A 13,529-nucleotide genomic window follows, 5' to 3' on the forward strand; every position below is an offset into this window, starting at 1 on the left:
CGCTCGGTCCCACCTATCGCGTAAGTTCGGGGTATTACTGTATTAAAAAAAGAAAGAGAGAGAGTGAGAGAGAGAGAAATATTCAGAGAGGAACAACTCACAAATCAATAATAAATTTGATTCTTTATGAATTGAATTAAATTCTACGCATTTCTTGAATTAAAAATTCATGTTAATATAGATATCGTTTTATGATATGTTACTATAAAGTTTATATTTCGTAGGAAATATATATCTAAAAACAAACATTACTATTTATCAGCACCTTTTTGCTTATTTAGTTATCAATCATAGAATTTATAAAAATAAAATTATAACTTACAATTATAACTTTTTCTTCATCTTTAATGAAATTATATTATAACATAAATTATGTAATACACAAATTAATAGAATAATAATAATAATAATAATAATTAGATTTATATAATTTATATAGCGCATATAGTTCATAGGCGTACTGTACAAGCTAATTATAAAAACAAGAATTAGTCGAGAATCTAATATGCATAAAATATTGAACTAAAATTTTTTCAACTTTGAGTGATGTCGTTAGTAAATTTTTACTTTTATCCAAATAAAATTTTTATTTAAAAAGTTATTTAATATTTTGATATAGAAAAACGTAAAAATGTAACAAAGAACAATGATAACATAATAGTAATAAAGAATACGTTAGCAAACTATTTACATAAGTTACATCATGATGGTTACAAACAAATTTCATAAGAAAATGTTGGTTATCGTCATCATTTCTGACTGCTGATGCAACTTATGTAAATATATTTTAAACCTATAGGCCTATATTTATTTGTAATTTATATACGACGACATGTCTACAAATCTTAGTTTTTGTATAGATCTAATTATATCTAAATACATTTTTTATTTATATAAGAGATCATTAGGATCTATGATCTTAGATACATACTATTGAATAGATCCTAATAATGGCCGGTTTCTATAATTTATGTGACTGCAAACTGAAAATTGTTTTCTATATTTTACATAAATTTTGATTTTAGAATAGTTATATTAATGGTCATCTCCAGCTACTAAAAACGATCTTAGGTTCCGACTTTCAACCTTTTGTTGTTTTTGAAAAACAGTAACAATAAAAAACATATAGATTATATGTTTAAAATTATAATAGTTACTAATTTAAACAACTAACAATTAATTCAAAGATAAGAATTAACGTTTACAATAACTCATTACATATTAATTCAATATTTATCAGTTTTCTAATATAATTAAGATTGGAGCTTTTAAATTTTGATAATAGTTTCAATAAAATAAAAGCTATCTTAATAATTTAAATTAATAAATCGAATGTTAAATAATGATAAACACGTTTTCATAAATATGTATATTAAGTGTATGAAATCAAAATACACACAATAGGTCAAGTTTTATTTTCTCTTTGTTCTCTTTTCTTATAAAGTTACATTTTATTAAATATTCATTACGCGTTAACGTTAAGTGAGTATATTTAATATGCGTAGACTCTCGATTATTCGGGATAAATGAGAAAAATGTCTTTCTAGGTAATTTAGTATTCGGTCAACAGAACTGTTAAATTTTTAAAGAAACATAAAAAGAATGAGCAATTATTTATTTTTAATATGCGTTGTTAGACTGTAAATTTTAATAATATTTTTTAAATTTATTGAATTTAAAATATATGCTCTCCACCCCAAATTAGTAGTGTCTTGCTCCTGTACATCATACTTTTCCTGCTACAATAGAGTAGTTCCGGCTCTATCTAACTCCTTTCAAGAGAGAATTTTGAATTGAATAATTTAATGACTCATCCATAGGCATATTTTGTCATACCGGTTAATTCGCTTCCCGGTTATCCCGGACATCCCGAATAATCGAGATTACTGTATTCTGTTGTTTTGACAATATTAAGTGAAACAATTATTAAGTCAATACAAAACATTTTTTTAGAGATATATTATGTTTATCGCATTTGAGAATAATTGTTATTACGAACATAAATCTTGTATTCATTGAATAGAAAGTAGGCCAGTTGTCATTTCCTGAGATTGAAAATTAACAATGCAAATTTTATAATATATTATTCTTTTTACTATGTATAATTATTTGTTCTAAACGGAGTTATTTCCTATGATAAAAATAAATAAAAAAAAAAAAAAAGAGAGAGAGAGAGAATCTAACAATCGTGACGTAAGTCTATCTCGTTTCCGTTATCTAACAACTTTCTATCTTATTGACAGAGTGCATATTTTATTGTTCTTTTTCTTTTTCTATATTTTAATTACGTCAAAATATGTTGTGCCAAAATGTCATTAAGCTGCAAACACATGGTTTTTCGTTACTCAATAGATTGAAGTGGCATTTTTTTTTAACCGTCCAAATTTTAACCATTTCCGCTTTACTATCTTAAAAAGAAAAAAACAAATACAGCACAAAAAGCTAAGATAAAACATTCAATTCAATTTGTGACTATATATATAATGTATAAAATTAAAAACAATAATTTAATATTGTTTTTGATTTTAATGTAGAATAATGTTATGCCTATTATGGTACTGTACATAAAATAGCGCTCCAAATAGGAAAAACAAGCTTATTTAATTCCGTTTATTAGAAACCAATTAATTATTAGTTATTAATAATGTGATTATAATGTAAAACCAATTATTTTTAATACTACTAATAATAATAATTTAATGACTGGCATTTTTGAATTTATATGAGAAATATGAACCTTTTCAAAACAGTTTAATAGAAGAAAAAAATTATTAATAAATTTAAAACTCTAGTAATAACTTCGAATAACATATATCTACGCCTTTTATTTTTTGACTTTGACTTAATCTAATAAAGTTAAGTAACATATGTCTAAGTATACGCTATAAAATATTGGCTTTATACACAAAACTTTACTAATAAGAAATTAAATCAGCATCGTATTTAGGTGTTGTTAATAATTTTTAATAAAAAGTTAACATCAAAAAAGATAGTTTTTTTTCATTCCTTTATTTATTAGATTATCGAATGTTCATCAATACTTAGACAAGCAGATTTAATAAAATAAACGTTTTTTTATTTTTTTAACCGGTTAACTTTGATTTATTGTAGCCTCGATCATACTCTGAAAGTCGTCTGCATTTGTAAAAAATTCAGTTCAATTTATTTATTCAGTAAAATTCAATAAATAAACTGAATTTTATTCAGTAAAATTCAGTTTATTTATTGAAAATTTTTAAAAAGATCATTTATTTGTTTTAAAATATTTCTAGTATTAGGGCATAAAACGTTTCGTTACTAAGTCGAATATTAGTTCGTAATGTTAATAATTAACAACTAATTATCTAATTTACGTCAGATCAATTTTTTAAAAAAGTGTTTAAATATTGCTGGATCGAATAAAATCAGTGTGACAATCTGAAACTTTAAGATTTCAATGAAAAATATAATTCATGTCACTGAAATTCTAATGACACTGTGTTGCTTAGATTACAGATCATAACCTAAATATCAATTCTTTGTTTTTCTGATTTCAATATGATTTCATTTTTAAAAATTTCATTTCTAGATAATAAGCAAATTATAGTATACATTTTTATATACAGAAACATATTTATTTTAATTTAAAATATTTTTCTGAATATTAATTTGCGTATATTATTTCCTTTATGCAATATCATCTCAGAGAATTGTTGTTGTTTGTATTTAAAAAATCGTAAGCAATTTAATCGTTTAAAGTTTTCTTGAAAATTACAATAAATTGAAAATCTATAAAGATTCCAATAGTAAATTTATTCTGGCGTGTTAAAACACTTATTATTAGGCTAAAGTAATTTTTTCCTTCCAAACAAATACAAACTCCACAGCCACAGCTCGGAGTACTTTATTTTTCTATGGTGCCACTTTTGCGAAATGCATTTCGGACTTTCTAAGTTTCTCATCAGTTGCACAGATGACCCTGTATAATACATTGATTTGCATTGTAGATTTAAGATTTTCTTAAAAATTATTGAACAGGAACCACTGCGCGGCTGACAAGGGACTTAGAAAGTCCTACATGTGATTGTGATTTTTTTTTTTATTTTTTTATTCACTTAAGTAGTATCGATTATCAGTATGGCACGGGAAAGGGATTTAATATGCACTTATTATATTTCTATACAATAAAAAATATTTCATTTAAATCGTTTATTCTAATATTTTCATCTAACTTATTTCATAATTGCTTAATTGAGACTATATGGTGTTAAGCTGACAATAATATTTGGTTAAGATTATTAGAGAATTTCCAAATTGCTTAATAATCTTAAAATATTTTCTCACTTAATGAAACAAATTTTTATTCATTTTTTATTTCCTTTTCATGTGAAATAAAATTTATTGTTAGATATATTAACTGGTTTTTCTCCTTTCTGAAGCAAAATGACACGATACTTTTGATTACATAATATTAAATACGGAAATGAAATAGCAGTGGCGTGCCGTGACATTTGATGATAGGGAAGCTGTGTTTATATAAGAAGCCGAGTTCCAGGGGCAATCAATTAATTCTTTCTTTAAATGTATTTTTATAGATTATTTATCTGACATTCTTAATAAATAAACAAGTTCAATATAATTACCTCTGTTATTACATCCAATATATTCCATACGCCCTCTAAATGCCAATTCTTGCTTTGATAAAAACATAGCATCTATTTATTTAGATTTAATATATCTATTAACCGTAACTATCTCGTTATAATTTTCAATGTTTATTTTATATTATTTTATTATTATGTTAAATTCTATTCCGCTTCGATTTCCAAATTGCTTCAAATACGAAAGAATCGACGAGTTTTCGTGTTTTTTGCCAGCTAAATTGTGTCAAAGCCATTCTTATTCCACGCACTAATTTCATTTGAAAATAGTAGGCGATCCAACAAAACGATTTTTGCGTTTTTATGCATGCACAAAGCCATTTTATCGTGAAAATGTCGGACAATTTTTTTATTGAAGCGTTTATATTTAACTTAGGCATTGGTCTTTCTCTTTTAATAATGTTTTCTTTTTCATTATATGATCTCGAGCCAAAACTTTTTTAAAATAAATTTTCAATATCGCAATTACATTCCGAATCGCTAGCCACGATATAAGGGCTAAAATTAAAAATAAAATTATAAAAACTTACTCGATGAAATAAAATGTGTGGTGGATATACGAGTACATACCTGGTACAAAACATTCTTCAATTGTATGAATATACTTTTAAAGAAAATTATAATTAAATATAACTTTGTAATGAAACGTACATAAAAATAACATAAAATATNATGCTGTTACTCTTCTTTCGAAAACAGATAAACTTATTTTAACCAGCAAATAATTAAACTCTTTATATTTATATTAATTTTTTTATCTATGTTTTTTATTGGAATGATTTGTTAATTTTAAAAAATACTTAATAAGTAGGCATATGTTAATAAACACTGTTTATTTTTTTTTTAATCGAGGCACTTTAAAGCTGGCTTGAAATATTAATCAAATACGACACGTGAAATGGTAGTGAAAAAAATTTTAAAATTCATTATGATATTACAGCATAAGGATGCATTATTAAAAAATAATTTTATCGGGAAATTGCAAAACTCACTCTGGCAATTAATGCAAACTAAATAGAGATGAAATGTTAGAGCTGGATTTACAATTTGCTAATAGACAACACTTGCGGTGTAACTGTTCTTCAATGATCTAGCCTTATAATATTGTAATGAATTTTTTACTTTTTTAATTCCCATTTTACGTGCAGAATTTCATTACTATTGCATGTTAGTTGTAAGGTGGGTCGATTATCATTATCATTTGTCCATTACTTTATTTTTAACGTTACTTTAAGCAAGCATTAGTGTCCCACTATATCTATACCGATCATCAGCAAGACACCTTTGTGTTAGTAGCGCTGTGAAAAGTTGTTATCTGTTGACGAGAGTCGAAGTCAGCAATCTCCCTAGGTAACAAGCATAGAGTGCGCTTATTACTTTCCTGACACCTGGACATATCCTAATTCTTATATTGTTTTTGTGAATTCATTAAATTTATTAAGTTAAAACAAGCGTCAAAATCAAGAGAAACTTCTTTATCTTTATACAACTTATAATTTATATATATGTATAGTTCTATATAACAACAAAATTCCAAAAAATATAAATTATTAATTAAATTATAGGCCCTATAGAAAGTGCAATATTAAAATTAATCTGTAGAAATGCAATAAATGATAATTGCATCACGAATTGTTTACATTAGTTAACCTAGATACGTAAGAATAAAGGATTTGCATAAAACAAATTATAAATTAGGCGCACTTAATTCATATAAGATATTAATAACAAACTTGCGTCTTTGTTATTATCATAAACAAAAAAAAACGATTTGTTACATAATTATATTTCAATATCACAAGCAATTTACTACTTACTTATTACGTAATTAATCATATGTTCTTAGTGTGATTTATTATTTTATTTTTCATTCACTTCACTTTTTCAGTCGCCTGGTATTTAAAATAACGAAGCTTGATGTTTTATAATATATTATTAAATAGGTCTAATATTAATAATAAAAGTAAGGCTGAAAAACATATAATGCCATAATTGTCCTATGTATCATATATAAACTATTTTAAATTATAAATAATTTTACAAATATTTTTAAAATTAAAAGATGTTTAAAAAATTTATTTCATAAGCGTTTGTTTAATATAACCGAAATTAATTATTTTTCAAAGTTCTGTGATCTTTTTGAAAATCCAATGTCAGGTTAAGTGAAAGAAGTGTAGAGATGAGGTGTACTGTACTGTACAGTACGTTTCAGTCAATTAGGATGGATTAGATTTCCGATATATCTGTAACCAGTGACGCACTCAGGATTTAATCTTGGGGGAGCCGAGTTAAACGGATAAAAATATTTCATTTATAAAAAATTAAATTTGAATACTACGCTATCGCTCCATATATAGCCTATAGTTACAGTTGCGGAACCAAAGAACCCAGAGGGACTAACTCAAAACTAAAACTTTTATTTAAATAGTTTTACAGTCTTTAATATTTAAATTTTGAGTTAGTCCGTACTTATTAATTAATAAGCACCTTTTATTGGCATATATACTACGATTGTGTTGTAAACGGCCCAATAAATCATATTTTCTATGGTAAATGTTTTTAAAAACAATGTTTTGAAGTTGGAAAAATTAATATAAATTTTTTTGTGGCGCACCACCGATCTATAATAATTTGCGACAAGAAAAGATAACGACTAAATGCTGAAAGTGTTCGAATGCTTCGTTTCGTAAATAAAAGTCTGTAGTTTGTGAAAAAGAGAACAATTATTGATTAATCTACTGCAGCTGAGATGAAAGTACTGTACTGAAAAGGAACTGTCACTGGAACTCTCAAAATGTAGTTTGAAGTTTCATTTCTTAGAAAAAAAACAATTTACTAAATTCTATTTTATTAATTTGTTAATATATAGGAAAAAGAAAACAATTTAAATAATAAATATTAAATGAAATTATTAACTAAATAAGTTATAACCTAATTAAGTTCGTTCAATATTCGAAATATTCGAGATCTGGTTAATATTCGAATTCGACAAAAGTGATATTTGTCCATCTGTAGTTTAAATACAATAATGCTGTTACTCTTCTTTCGAAAACAGATAAACTTATTTTAACCAGCAAATAATTAAACTCTTTATATTTATATTAATTTTTTTATCTATGTTTTTTATTGGAATGATTTGTTAATTTTAAAAAATACTTAATAAGTAGGCATATGTTAATAAACACTGTTTATTTTTTTTTTAATCGAGGCACTTTAAAGCTGGCTTGAAATATTAATCAAATACGACACGTGAAATGGTAGTGAAAAAAATTTTAAAATTCATTATGATATTACAGCATAAGGATGCATTATTAAAAAATAATTTTATCGGGAAATTGCAAAACTCACTCTGGCAATTAATGCAAACTAAATAGAGATGAAATGTTAGAGCTGGATTTACAATTTGCTAATAGACAACACTTGCGGTGTAACTGTTCTTCAATGATCTAGCCTTATAATATTGTAATGAATTTTTTACTTTTTTAATTCCCATTTTACGTGCAGAATTTCATTACTATTGCATGTTAGTTGTAAGGTGGGTCGATTATCATTATCATTTGTCCATTACTTTATTTTTAACGTTACTTTAAGCAAGCATTAGTGTCCCACTATATCTATACCGATCATCAGCAAGACACCTTTGTGTTAGTAGCGCTGTGAAAAGTTGTTATCTGTTGACGAGAGTCGAAGTCAGCAATCTCCCTAGGTAACAAGCATAGAGTGCGCTTATTACTTTCCTGACACCTGGACATATCCTAATTCTTATATTGTTTTTGTGAATTCATTAAATTTATTAAGTTAAAACAAGCGTCAAAATCAAGAGAAACTTCTTTATCTTTATACAACTTATAATTTATATATATGTATAGTGGATATTATTTTGAAGCGAAGCGCCTATCCTATTCACATTACTATTTTCAACGCTTGTCTTAATCGCTTAATCGTAGAGGGAATTTTCGGAATTTTTTTATTTATTATTTTTATCTTTGCATCTTATTAGGTTTAGAGCGATTTTCGGTTTAATAAATAATAGTATAAATATATTTAAGGCTTTTATATGCATTGTCAAGTGGAAAAAGGCTATGACTCGCTTTAGGGTAATATTCGCTGGTCTGGAACCTAATTCGCCTTATTAGCGAGGTATGTCAGTATTATTAAGTATTATCAAGCTATTGATTTGATATAAAAATCATATTTCATAATAATAGAAATTGAAGAATAAATAAAAATAAAGAGCATTGAATTTCCAAAAAGATTACAGTAAACAAATAGAAAATTTTTTTATTAGAGTATAAATATAATTTGAATATATCTGATTTGTGGGGGAGAAAATGGAGAAATTGAGCTTCTCACTTATCTAACATGTTATTTATTATATATAAAAATATTCGAAATTCAAATCATAAGTAAAGCGTACAAGGAGCTCATATGGTTCGGAAATCATCGACAATATTAATCATAATGACATTAGAAATAATTTATGTAAATTACTCAAATGAAATTAAAGTTACAGTTAATGTGTTATCAATTAAAGCAATTAAAGCTTGGCTTTATTTATAACTCAAATGTGAGTTCGAAATCCAATATATTCGCAAAACACGGTTTCAAAAACAACAACATGGAACAATTAAAGCATTATTTTTTTTTGTCAAGTTTGTTTAGATTTAGTTCTATGTTCTGATTATTCCCTTGATTAACTTCAGTCATATATATATATATATATAGGCCTATATAAAGAGATACGGCATATTTTATTTTTTTATTTTATTGCTCCAGAATTAAGATTTTTTTCTATTTGCGTAGAAAGATTTTCTGTTATTTTGTCAACCTGTTTTGTTGATATACATACCCCTTTAGCCCATTAGTTGTTTCTCAAGTACCCCTTATATTTTTGTATGTAAATTTTATAATTATTGCGTTAGATATATACAGCCCTTATAATTGAGCGCCATAAAAAAAACTCTAACTAAGTATAACTAAAAGTGAATTACTTATTTTACGTAAATAATAATAAATTTAATCAGGTACATACATTTATTTATTATTATTTGATAAATATATTATAAAAAATCACAGAAGTCATTTCAATGCATGCATAAATTACATTTCCTAAAAATAAATAATTATAATTAATGATAAAGAAAATTTAAATTATTCTACAGTAGTTCTAACAAAATTTAAATTTGTTGCGATAAATCTTCAACAATTTTTTCAAAATTTGGTTCCCACGTTGTTAAATAGAGATTATAATTGTGTACTGACCGTAAAAGTAATTGCTGCGAATTTATAACGTGCAGAGCAATACATAAATCTTTCAATTTTTGTAACAAACGTAACGTCTATATTTGCTAAATATCAAGTAATGCGCGCATGTAGTGACACACATTGCATGGTGGGGTACGATCCAGGCCTCGTTATTCTTAATACCAGTAGTCTAGTAAAAACACGAAAAGCCCCAATGTTATCGAGCAATAATTATATAATATTCTAAAATTAATTCTCGGTTAAACCGCAATTTTACTAGACTGCAGGTTCACTCGGCACTAACAGCACAAATAGACAGGCAAATCAAGTGGATAAACAAGTTGTTTGGACTGTTAAAAGGGAAATCGGTGTTCATACTGGGATATTTTAAAGCAAGTTTTTGTCGTTTCTTGTGTTCATAATTTACAGCAAATTGATTAACATACGCCATTTTATAATGAAAGTTAGATGTATCCCTTCGATTTACGCTCGTACCCCTAGAAATACATTTATCCCCGGTTGAGAACCACTTGTTTAAACTAAACAATTCTTTATAAATAAATTTATTTATTACGTTTTAGATACGCTACTTCTAATATTGTTCAAGCTATTAACAAATATTCTAAATATAGCATGTTTCAAATGATTGTAACACACGAAAATGCATAAAATTATTTTGATTATTAGTCAAATACCTAATATGAATACGTTATACTCTAAAAATTTGTCTTTAAATTAATTTAATTATGAATGACAATTATAATATCGAAATTATTTGATAAATTCATAAGTCACATTACCTTTGCGATTAATTTGGGATTTGTCTTTCTATTGTTTTAAATGAATGTGCTGAAAAAATCTTATTTGACTATTAATATTGACATTAACATTTTACAACTTAGATTTAATAGGGTTACCATAATAGTTGAAGATAAAATACGGACAGATTAGCATTAAAAGTACACAGACATCGAGGCAGACTAAAAGGAGTTTATTCATATTTTTCAGTCTAGTAAATGTAGTCATATAATATAAAGTTTCAATTTACACTTTCCTTTGAGGCACAAAATTCAATTTTAAATATAAGAAAACTATTTTATCACTTAGATATCTAAGTAGCAAAATAACTGTTAGTGGTTCGACCGTTACAATGGATGTTTGTACTCACATAAGGCCCAAATGCGTAAGAATTCAGAGATAACTTATAACTAATGAATTAATTCGATTATCAAAAATTGATCAAATAGTGATAAGTAGTTTCGCATTTGTCTAAAATCAGAAACAAATGTTATAATGATTTATTAGGAAACATAAGTTTTTTAATATTATAATAATGTTTTTACTTAAAATGTCAGACACGTATTCATTTAAAATAGGACTTGTATTAAGTTATAATTTGGAAATTTAAGTGAAATTAATTTGTTACATGTTAATTAATTGAGGATTCTTTTTTTTTTATAAATACACGCAAACCTTATTTATTAAATAAGTTTTCGTGCGTTTAAATATGATGAAATATTTAAGAAATAAAGATCAGTTCATTTTTACATTGTTTTCAGACATTATTTTGAAAACCTTAGATTCGGCTTGTTCGTAGAAAATTCTAGTCACTGTATACGAATTAGACGAGCCCCAAGTACAGTGTTGATTTCAGACAGTTTTCTTCAGGAGAAGTATTTTCTTATAAAAGATTGGTTTGGAACCCCGTTAGTGGTGCCCAGATAATTTCTTTTCTTGCCCCTAGAATAACGTGCCATTGCTTGTATTGTTAGTTTAGTTTTCAAAGTAAACGAATTCGCTAGAAGTCGTAAACTTAGCTGACTAATGGTAAATGAACCATGTATAATATAATCTGTGTAATTTTCGTATTAGTGAATTGTTTCTTCGATTTTTAAAATTTTTTTTAATTTGTGGTTTTAGGCCCTTTACCGCTCAGAGCACAAAAAGGCCATTAATTCTTCGATTAATATAAGTTTATAAATTAAATAAAATATTAATTTATGTAGCCGTTTGGGCATCAATGGCCTACATTAAAATATGTTTGGAATTTTTTTTTAAATTTAAAATTTTTTATCGTCTCCTATCGTAACAAGTGTTTTTCGGCAGTATAGATTCGGCAGCAAGAATATTTTAACTCTCCCCAATGACGCCTCTGACTTAGCTTTTTTCTTCCGCATAGTTAACCAAATACTGCATAACCTAATTAGTATGGTCGTTATTTCCGGTTTTTATTGTTTCTCAAATAACACTGTTTATCTGTTAGTAAAAGGCATTAATCACAACCTGTTACTTTTGGCCGAATTGTGGCACAGTTAGAATGACAGACCACTGCTCTGAGGACCGGTCGAAAATCCCCTGGATTTTTCGGGGGTGGTCCATCCTAATTAAACGCGTGAATATATTATTTGATGTTAACACCGAATTATATATTTAGGTGTGATATGACTTCAATAACCACTAGAGCTTCCCGTTATTATTGGATACCGAATCTTGGATATTGAAAGTAGTTAAACTCTGGCATTAGAAAACACAATGAATGTATCTTCTAATGGAAGAATCAGCGACCGGCTTACGAGAGACCAAAGACAGTGACCAGAATATGGCCCCAGCAGGTCTTTACACGAAAACACATTTTAAGTTCGTTGAACATTTTAGATAAATATTTTCAAAGATATCCGACTGTTACCATATAATTTACTTTTTTAAATAAAGTTTTAATAATTTGATTTGTTATTGATACAATTTTACAAATAATTCGATTTCAACAATTTGAATAGCTTTGCTATAGATTTAACAATAGACGTTTCTAATAATTTTCAAGCGTACTGAAAATTATTTTTGGTTTTATTTCATTATTATTATTTTAAAACCGCGTTGTCGTTTTATTTTGTGTCTTTTATAACAACGCATGTCTTTTTATTTCCCATCTTTATTTCCTTATTCATATACGCGTTTCGAGAGTTTTATTTCTCCTCATCAATATGGTATCCGTTCGTACACGTATTTGTTTTAGATTTTCTTAATTTTACATTAATTCAAGACACCAATTACCAAAACGATAGTACAAGTGAGTGTACTTTGAAAACCTGAGTGCCTTTGAAGTGAGTGCCTTTGAAAACAATACCAAGCATATGGATGTTTCGAACCGAAAGAAATGTAAGTACTATATTCATTGTAAAATTACTAGAACTAATACAAAATTAAGCAAATGTAAAACAAATATGTGTACAAATGGTTACTATATTTATATGGAGAGACGAAACTTCTGAAACGTGTATAAGTCTGTGAAGGGGGACAACAAAGATGGGAAATAAAAAGGCATGAGGCGTTGTTACGGAGCATTGATTTACATAAAAACGAACAAAAATATTAATTCATATTTTAATAATAATTATTATGTAAATTTTTAAAATTAATCTTAATAAATAGTTTAAGTTAATTTCAACTCATAAAAGAAAATTAGTGTGAAATTAAGGATTATTTTTGTTAATCGTGTTATCAAGACGATTAATCTGTCTAATCTTTTCTTGATATGAAAATTAAAACTTGTGATCGCTATCAATGATTTTATGAATTAATATTTATCAGATATAGTTTGCAGAGTGTAGCAAAGATAAAACAATTCAATTGTTAGAAATAAAATAT

The sequence above is a fragment of the Centruroides sculpturatus genome, unplaced genomic scaffold (genome assembly GCF_000671375.1).
Source record: "Centruroides sculpturatus isolate CEXI.00-Female unplaced genomic scaffold, Cexi_2.0 scaffold122, whole genome shotgun sequence".
Lineage (NCBI taxonomy): Eukaryota > Metazoa > Arthropoda > Arachnida > Scorpiones > Buthidae > Centruroides > Centruroides sculpturatus.